Below are 9,541 nucleotides of genomic sequence, written 5' to 3'. Positions count from 1 at the left end.
ATGTGCCATTAAATCAGAACCCAATTGCAACTGTGAAAGGAAAAGTACAAAATTGACACCCCCAAAATTGATGGAGCAAATTGTTCTATTGTTGTATGTATTGAATTTGATCTTGCCATGTACAAAGAACCACACATCCAAAATGAAGTGAGATTGTACTCAAGTGATGTCAGCAAATATGGTTCTAAGCAGTGAGAAAAGATTTAGCACAATTTTACCATAATCTCACACATGAGAGCCTAAGATTTATAAAGGCACTAATTAATGTTCAGTACTAAATTCGAGCCCATAATGGAAATGCCAATTTGTATAAAGCTTGGTGATCATCAGTTGTACATCAAGTCTTGTCCCCTTGGAGCCATCACACTTCCACATGTTAATCTTCAAAAGCTCGATAATGGCAGATCTGAATCACTTGGCAAGCTCAAGTAGCTTAGTCAGTAGTAAGCCCAAGAACACTCGATAAGAACTATGACCAAATTTCTCGGCATAAGCCTCACCCTGCTTAACTTGGCAAAAACCCAACTAGAGCTCGGTCAACACACCGCCACTTAGTACCTAGTAAATACTTGGTAGACACTAAATTGATTTACTTGGTGAAGCTCAAGAAACTTGGTCAACACTAAACCCGATGTTGTACGAAATATACTATGTTCACGCAACTCAGCAAAAGTAGACACTCGATAGACATTAAACTGAGTAGCTCGGTAAGGCTCAAGGAACTCGATCATTACTAAACCCGAGATTGCACGGTATACTCTATGTTCATGTAGCTCGGTAAAAGCTTTACCCTACCTTACTTGGCAATTACTAAAGCTCGGCAAGAATTATATTTCAGCAATAGTTGAAACGCGGTAGTAATATTGGCATTCGATTTTAATATGATATTCTCTATTCAAGAAAATGTAAGAAGTAACCAATTATTGCTGGCAGTCCACAAACTCATTAGATGTCAATATCTGCAAGTCTTTGTAGTGCTCCATGAATACTGAAGGTTGTAATGTAAAAGTAGTAATCCCATTACAGCCTAAGTTAGAGAGATAATTAGCAATTCTATTTCCTTCTATATATGTGTGTGATAAAGTAACCTCCTGAAATTGGTCAATTATATTCCAAATTTGCTGAAGCACATACTTAAGTTTCCAAGATGATGATTATCTCTTGACATAAGCTAAGGTTATAACTTGAGAGTACCCTTCAATCTGCACATGGTGAAAATTCCCTTTTTTGGCAAGAATTAGTGTTGAAAGCAATGACTGAGCCTCAACCATATTATTTGTTCCTATAGGAAAGGGTGTTGTTGTAATTGCCAACACTTTACCAATGCAATCTCTAATGCATGCTCCCGAGCTGGATTGTCCTGGATTGCCTCTAGATGCTCCATCAAAGTTGAGTTTGACAAATCCAGGAATAGGGGGTTGCCATTTAATTATAGATCTGTTTATAGGTGTATGCAATTTTGAAGATGTGCTAGATCCTAATGGTATGAATATAGATTTCCATTCACTAATGATACTTCCATCCCAGGAAGTGATAATTGGATTAGATTTACATCCATCCACACTTGCATTGACAACTTCAAAGATTTATTTTTCAATAATTTGGAGCATGCTTTCTATAGATGAGACATCTTTCCTAAAAATCCTCTTATTTCTTTCCCACCAAATTGCCCAAATTACTAAAGCAGGTGCACATTTCCAGATTCCTACAAAAAGTCCATTAGGGAAAAGAACTTGCCATGCTTGGAAGATATCCCAGATGTTATTTTGTAGTGGAGTAGAGTAATTTAATTTGTTTAAGATAAACATCCAACATTGGTATGCAAAATGACAGCTTACAAAAAGATGATCAACTATCTCAAATTCTTAATTACATGAAACACACTTAGAAAGAGTAGCAATACTTAGCCTATCCAACCGATCACTTGTTAGAATTTTGTGCTTAATGGCTAGCCATGCAAAGCACCCAGCCTTAGGTAACACTACCTTGTTCCAATAGAACATGAAGGCTCAATAAGGGGATTTTTTCGACTCAATTTGCTAAAGAAGTTTGTACCCTTCCTTAATTGAATAGTTTCCATTCTTAGCCAGAATCCACAGTAATCGATCCTCAACCTTTGACACAAAAGCTTGCCTTTTTGAGAAGATAGATTTAAGCTGTTGTTTACATTGAAGATCAAGAGGTAGTTGGTATGGATCTTTCCATTACTTTCCTTGAAAAAATGCATATTGCATCAAAACTAATATTTTTAAGTTTCGATAGAAACTTAGTTTCTATCGAAACTAGGTAATTACAGGTTTTTCCCAAGTGTAAGAAGATTTACTGTGTCTTCATGGCTTCCAAGCTCAATTACCAAGTCCAAATGGAGCATTGAAGTCATGTCATTTTGCATGATAAAAGTACTCTAATTGAGCTTTCTAATGACTATGAATTTGCTACATTTTGAATTTTTTAGGTATATATTTTTGCATGTGAATTGAACAAAGGTTTGTTATAAAAAGCAAACCCATAGATTGGATGCTCATGAAAAAATAGTAACCAAGAGAATTTTTTTTTGAAAAATAACTACGATCTCTATATTTGAGTCCTATTTCAATCAAAAAGGAAATTTTGAAATCAGGTAAATATATAATAAGTTACTTGTGTCAAAATCCATGTATGTCTAAATTCGTGTTAGGTCAACTTTAAACTCTGATAAAGTATGAAATGCTAAGGATAAAGAAATTAGATCACCTCCATGGTTTGGTTATGGATGTTAACAAACTAAATTCAAAAGAATCGCATTGATATCTATTGTAGAAAAAAAATTATGTGTTTTAAAAACAATGTCACTTTTTAAAAATCAGGTTTTTGATAACATACCAATTTTCATGGGAGAAAAAATAATTCAATCAAATCAATAATTTATTTTTTTTATAAAAATATATTTGGATTCTATGTAGAAAATCCTAAAAGACTCTAATTTACTTCATCTTCAAATTCCTAATTGTTAAATGACAACTTGCATCTGAAAGTGAAAGTTTTCTTGAAAATTCACAATTCAGTGTCAGTTTAGGCAAATAATGATTTTTTTCTTGCTTTGCTTAGGACCCCATTAATCATTGTCTAGTTATCCCTATACTCTATAATGTCATTAATATTATTTACTTGATTATATATTTTAATACATCATAAAATAGATTACATTGTCTCTTAAGATTTATGAAATAAAATACAATACAATAGGTATAACCATCCATAATGGTACATAAGAACAAAATGAAAGGAAATGCAAAATAGGGAACTCCAGCCATGAAATCAAACTGTCGAATCTCAATGGTAAAAGTAAAAACACTACCAACAGATCTTGTGGTAACCTGAAAAGGGTCCACTCCTACTGCATTGAGGAGATAAACTCAAGTCTCATATGGATATCAAAACACAAGTCATAACCAACATCTAAGTTCAAGGAATCACCTAAAAGCAAACTATCTCAAAGGGTACCAAGACACAAGTATCATCTAATCTCAGAGGCAACAAAGACACGTAGGAAATCTACTATGGAAGTGGGCAAGTGTCATCATGTGAGCCAACTCTAAGGTTACCTTGGCAACCACTACAAACTTCAACCCCCTAGTGTCTCTGTGCAGCATCAATATCCTTTTGTACAGACAAGGCATACTAACAAGTCAACTCTAAGGTTACCCTAATAGTCCCTCAAGACTCTGGACCCCCTAGTGACTTTATGTGGCACCTTATCTTATTAATTTATTTTAACCCATTTAATGAAATGTTATCACTTATTAAAATACCCTACAATGGGTTACTCGCTAGCCTCTTTAGGGCCTCAGCCTCCATTGCAAGCCACTTCCCAACATGACATACATATAACCTACACTAAGCTCAGCAAAAGCAAAAGATCTCAATGACCACAAATCACATCAATTCTTAAATAAGCAACTGTAAAGTACTGAAATATTACTGATCATAATCAATATTCCACCAATACGATCATCTTAACAGGACTGATCCAAAATCAAGTACACAACCAAATCCATGCCATAACATGACATTACCAAAAAAAAATCATTTAATCACCTTAGTCCTATACAAGAAATTGGGAAGCAATCAAGGATAATTGATTGAAGAGTCAAAAGTTATATCAAGAAAGTTACACCATTCACCTCAGTCCCACACAAGAGACAAGAAAGCACATCAAAACATGCGATCAAACTCATCATAGCACACACATGACACATCACCATGGTCGAGTATAAAAGATCGTAATCAAAACATCATCATGACATCATAGAACAAAACTCCCCAAGCCTTTAGTAAACATCTTGACTGGTCAAAACTAAGTCAACCTCGAAACCCCAACACCAGTAAATCACACGTCAAATAAAATACATACAAAAGTGAATGTCATAATTCACTAAGTTTTGAAAACCCTAAAGTTCAATATTTACTAAAGGTTTTTAGATTTTCATTTTCATTTTCAAGCACAAGATTCAATGTTCAAAACTAGGGTTTCAATTTTTATTTTCCATTTCAGAGTATCATAATGACTTAGGTTTTTTGATTTATAAAACTTTTCCTAGTATTATAAATTATTCTTATATAAAAAAATTACACCAACTAAAAATATCCGATTTAACCAATTTTTCCAACTTCACAAATCACAATTTATTGTACAATTACATTTTAATAATAAATTAATTAAAGACTTCAATTAAATATTATTAAAATTAAAATCAACAACCATTAAATTATTAAAGATATTAATAAAGAGGCAAGGGAAAACTATAGATGGACCCCCCCTCCGATGGGATGGGCTAAGTTAAAATTTGATGAAGCGTCTAGAGGCAATCCAGGTTTAGCAGGCATCGGTTGTATCATTACCAATGAGTCAGGCAATTGGATTGCTAAAAGGGCTAAATCTATTGACCCAACAACTAATAATTTGGCTGAGTTAGAAGCCTTGCAATAGGGGCTTCAGCTTTGCCTAAATTTAGGCTTATCCAAGATCATCATTGAAGGAGATTCTCAGATTGTATTAAATACAATAAGGAAAAGAGCAACACCCAATTGGATCTTAAACTCAAAGTTAGAAAAAGTTCTCAATATTCTAGATCGGTTTGTAGATACTCAGATTTGTCATATTTTTTGGGAAGGTGATAGGAAAGCAGACCAACTGGCAAATAAGGGGGCTGATGGTGAAAATTCTCTGGTCTTTAATGATCGGTAGTCTTATAAGAGTCACTAGCCATCATAACATTTATCATTATTTTAACAAAAGCACTATTAAGTAGTCCGTTATTATTAGACTATGATTTAGTCCAACCTTCATAAATGCTTGGTCTCTTGGATACTATCTTAAAGTATCCCTTCTGCTAGTGTATTTCTTTAGAATCTTCATTACCTAACCTTTACCCCACATTTATATGATTATATCTAAGTATATTCATCGCTTATATAAGCATATTTAGGGACAGACAGAAAGCATGTATGGATTTTTCAAATCAATAAAATTGTAGAATAGAATATTAAGGATCTCCCAATTGAGATTACCTTATTGTTGAGAGTATAGTAGTGCTAATCATTATAAGTTAGCCTTTTTACTATCTATTGTATCGTCATCAGCAACTCTAAACCAAATTTCTCTCATTTAGCTTACCCTTGTTTTTTAATTATGGCATCATTCTTTCCCCTATCATGAAAGTTACACAGTGACGTCAAGAAGATGGCTTTAGCTAATGCCGGCATTCTTCTAGGTTCTTCTAGTTAATGCGCATGCTAAAACCTACCTTTTTATCTATTTCTCTCCCCGTCTCTTTCATCTTGTGCTTGGTTTTATTGCAATGGACACATCTATTTGTGTTTTTCACATTTTAGAAGTTTGTACTATGGCTTTCTGCAGCAATGTAAAGCCAAAGAGATGGAACCGCGTGTTAAAACTAGTTGATGACATGATGAGAATTGTGATGAGATGTGCCCTAGGAGAAGGATTTTTCAAATACGATTTTACATGGAGAAAAAATAGCGATATTATAGGGACATTCATTGGGTGTTTGGCTAGAGCCAGAGTAGACAAATGGGCTATGGTTAGACTTTGTTGGAATGTATTTGAGCCTATCTAGTGTGTGGGTCTAGAAGAAGCCATCATGAGTTTAGATGAGAAACTCAGAGTCCCCCTCCCTGGAATGTATATGGATCATCCCCCGGGGAGTTTTGATCTGGCCATAGTACCAAGGTGACCTTCATTGGTTATTTGTGATCATGCAGCTTTTAATCTACTTTGGCCAAAGATGGAATCGAGCATTCAATTTCTCCTTAGATGGAGAGGGATAGTTGCAGATTATGGCAAAGTATGGCTCAAAAACTATCTAGATTTGTTCAAATCTTACATTCACCCAGGTGTGGAATTGGGGAATCTGGACACTCTAGATTTTTGTACCCCCAACATTGAAAAGTCCAGTAAGGAGAAGAGCTCTTTCAAATTTCTGCCACACTTCAAGTCTAAAAACCAAAATGATATTGCTGAGATTATTATGGTCTTCTGGAAATAGCAGTTTGAGTAAGGGATCCTAGTTTTTGTATCTCCTGTAATCTGGTTGAGGTTTTCCCTACTCTACCTGTGGCTATGTATCCTTGCTCATGCTTTTATTTGGCTCATCCTATCTCTTCTTATGGTCGGTAGGCTTTGGTTTCAATAGTTTGCTAGATGGCTTAAATTAGGGCCAGTAAGGAATATATGCAATGTATCTTTCTACGGTAGTATAGTTAGGTTAGTATGACATGTTTATTATGATCAGTATAGTGTATTAAGCTTAAGTCGGGTAGTGGTATACTACAATTGGCAGCTATCTCAGAGGCTGGCTAGTAGGCTAGAATATAATGTAAAGCAGCTCCGAGATCTCTTTCCAAATCTTTGAAATTTCATGATACCAAGATATATAAAGTTTATATTAGTGTTGAGCTTGGTTTGCCCTCTGCTTTCTTTGTTTGGTATTTTTATGTATCTACTATGATATTACTTAAGACATATCTGTATCTGACTAAAAAATTTGGGACTTCTCTTAGCTGTGATAGAAGAATTGTAGGGTGAACTCAAAGAAATAATCTCTATTTGAGATAGGTAGATGAGTTGATCTGGTTCATTCTATAGCTCCTTAGAAGGTCAATTTAGCTGGTTTAAAGAATAATATACAAAGGCAAGGCCATTAATAATAAACTACCAATTTTCTTAAGGCATTACTTAAATAAGTAAGGGTATTGTATCTAGAAGAAGTTTTGTTAGTTCTGTTAGTAGTATGGGGAATTCCTCTTCTTATTTCATAATGATATCTATATATCAACTCTATATATCAATGGCAATCTTATTATGTTTTGTTCCTGAACTCAATTATCCTGGACGTATTCCATGATAATGGGGTATGTGTTAAGGTGTAATACAAATGTATCATGAGGATTAGAAACTTATTCCGATAGCTTCTTCGAGCAGATTGAAGGTTCCAAAGCATCATAGAAGGGTAATTAGGATATCATAATAGAGTATCACGCAGAGGCAACTACAATTAGAACAAACTTTCAAGTTGATGTTTAATTCTAGTATCATTTAATAAGTAAAGTTACTAACTTCTTAGCACACATAAAGTTTTATTCATTAAATTATAGTGACACTCAGATTAATTTAGTAAAACTCTCTCTGGTAGGATACAATGTTATTGCAATGCCTTTTGTGGTGTTTATAAGTTGATGGGTTCTAGTTTATATAATTAAGTTTAGCTTTTTAATTGGTTTCTTCCATTTTTTTGTCCTACTTGGATAGCCAAAGCATTTGTATTAAATTCTTTTACGATCTTATGTTATCATATGGTTTAACTAACAAAACTAACATCTACTTTAAGCTATATAACTAAGTAGCAGGATAGTAAGAGGAAAGCATCTCAAACAAAGCAGATAAGAAGAGGCATAGTTTTGGATAATTCAATCATTGCTGATACTAATTTAAACGAAAATAGTGAAAGAAGTAGCAAAGTTTACAAAATTTAGAAGAGAATTCGCATCCTTCTTCTTGTAATGATCATAAAAATTATGTATTTGACAACTAGGGTATGCCTCTTTTATATTTGTAATAAAATACGACTATGGTCTCGAGCAAGACTGAAAGTTTTCTTCTCCGTTCTTTCCTACCAATGCCCATTTGAATGCAGTTACTCTATTGTATTTACTTTTATTAATTTAATATAATCAAAGGCTTCGATCGTTTATCGATAAAAAAATAAAAAATAAAAAATAAAATAAAATAAATTATTAAAGATATTAGTTATTTTTATTTATTAATAAAATAACTCATATTAAATAATTAATAAAATAACTATTAAAATAATAATAGTAATTATCGAATTACATTTAATATTTACTAAATAATAAAAAATTAATATATTTAAACATACTTATTAAATTAATTAAAATTTAATAAATTTAAAAAAAAAAACTATTTTTAATAAAAAAAATAACATATGAAAAAAGGGTGTTTATGATGGCTTGTCAGCTAGGTAGCAGTGCTATAGCAGCAGACTGATGGCACATCAGTACATGTTGCACAACGACAATACTAGACCGCCGCCAGAGAGAAAGGAAACCAGGGGGAAGAAAGAAAGGGGGGTGGGGGTGGTGGCCCCTACCCACCTAATATATATATAGTTTTAAATAAAACAACAAATGTGCCCTCCCATAAGATGTTGTTTTAATTTTTTTTGAATTTCTTTTATTATATATAAAATAATATAATTACATAGTAATTACCAATTACTGTGTAATTATATTATTTTATATATAGATATATTTTAATCAAAAAGTTACCATAGATCTTTGGTAGGGAAACAAAATTAAAACAGTCAAATTTATTGATTCCAATTTTTGGTATTCTTTTTCAAACCCCATCCTAATTCCCAAGAAATCTAATTTCGAAAACACCAAAACATACAATTATGAAATACCAAATTTAACAAACATGGGTTTCAGATATTAAATTTTTTTACAGAGGATATTCGAAATGAAGAACAATAAATAAACCAAACAAGGGTTTCAATCTTCATTTCCAAAATAGATTTACAAACACGAAGAAGACAGGAATGCGAAGAACAAAAAATTACTACACAAAATCCCACAAGATCCTACCTACATCTGATGCTAAAACGACAGATGCTCAAAACTCGCAAATTGAACCCTTTTTCCTTTCGAAAACCCTTTTCCTCGAAAATTGCTCCTCCAAAACCCGGTTCTTGCAAAATGAGCTCTAGATCTCTAATGAAGAGTTCTCTCCTAAATTTAGAGCTTCGATTGTGCAATCATGCGAGAAGACTCATTGATCTTTAATTGGTATTATATTTTAATTTCATGCATAACCTTTTTGCCATTAATTAAAATATCTTTATTAAATAATTTTCTTTCTCCCTATAATTAATTACGAGACTTTTTAATAATATATTTATTAATTCAACTAATAATATTATTTAGAGTTTATTATTAAAAATAAAACTCCTGAATAATTATT

This window comes from Cupressus sempervirens, chromosome 5 (genome assembly GCF_028749045.1).
Source record: "Cupressus sempervirens isolate cs-2001-9-10 chromosome 5, ASM2874904v1, whole genome shotgun sequence".
Taxonomy (NCBI): Eukaryota; Viridiplantae; Streptophyta; class Pinopsida; order Cupressales; family Cupressaceae; genus Cupressus; species Cupressus sempervirens.
This window is presented reverse-complemented; position numbering follows the sequence as displayed.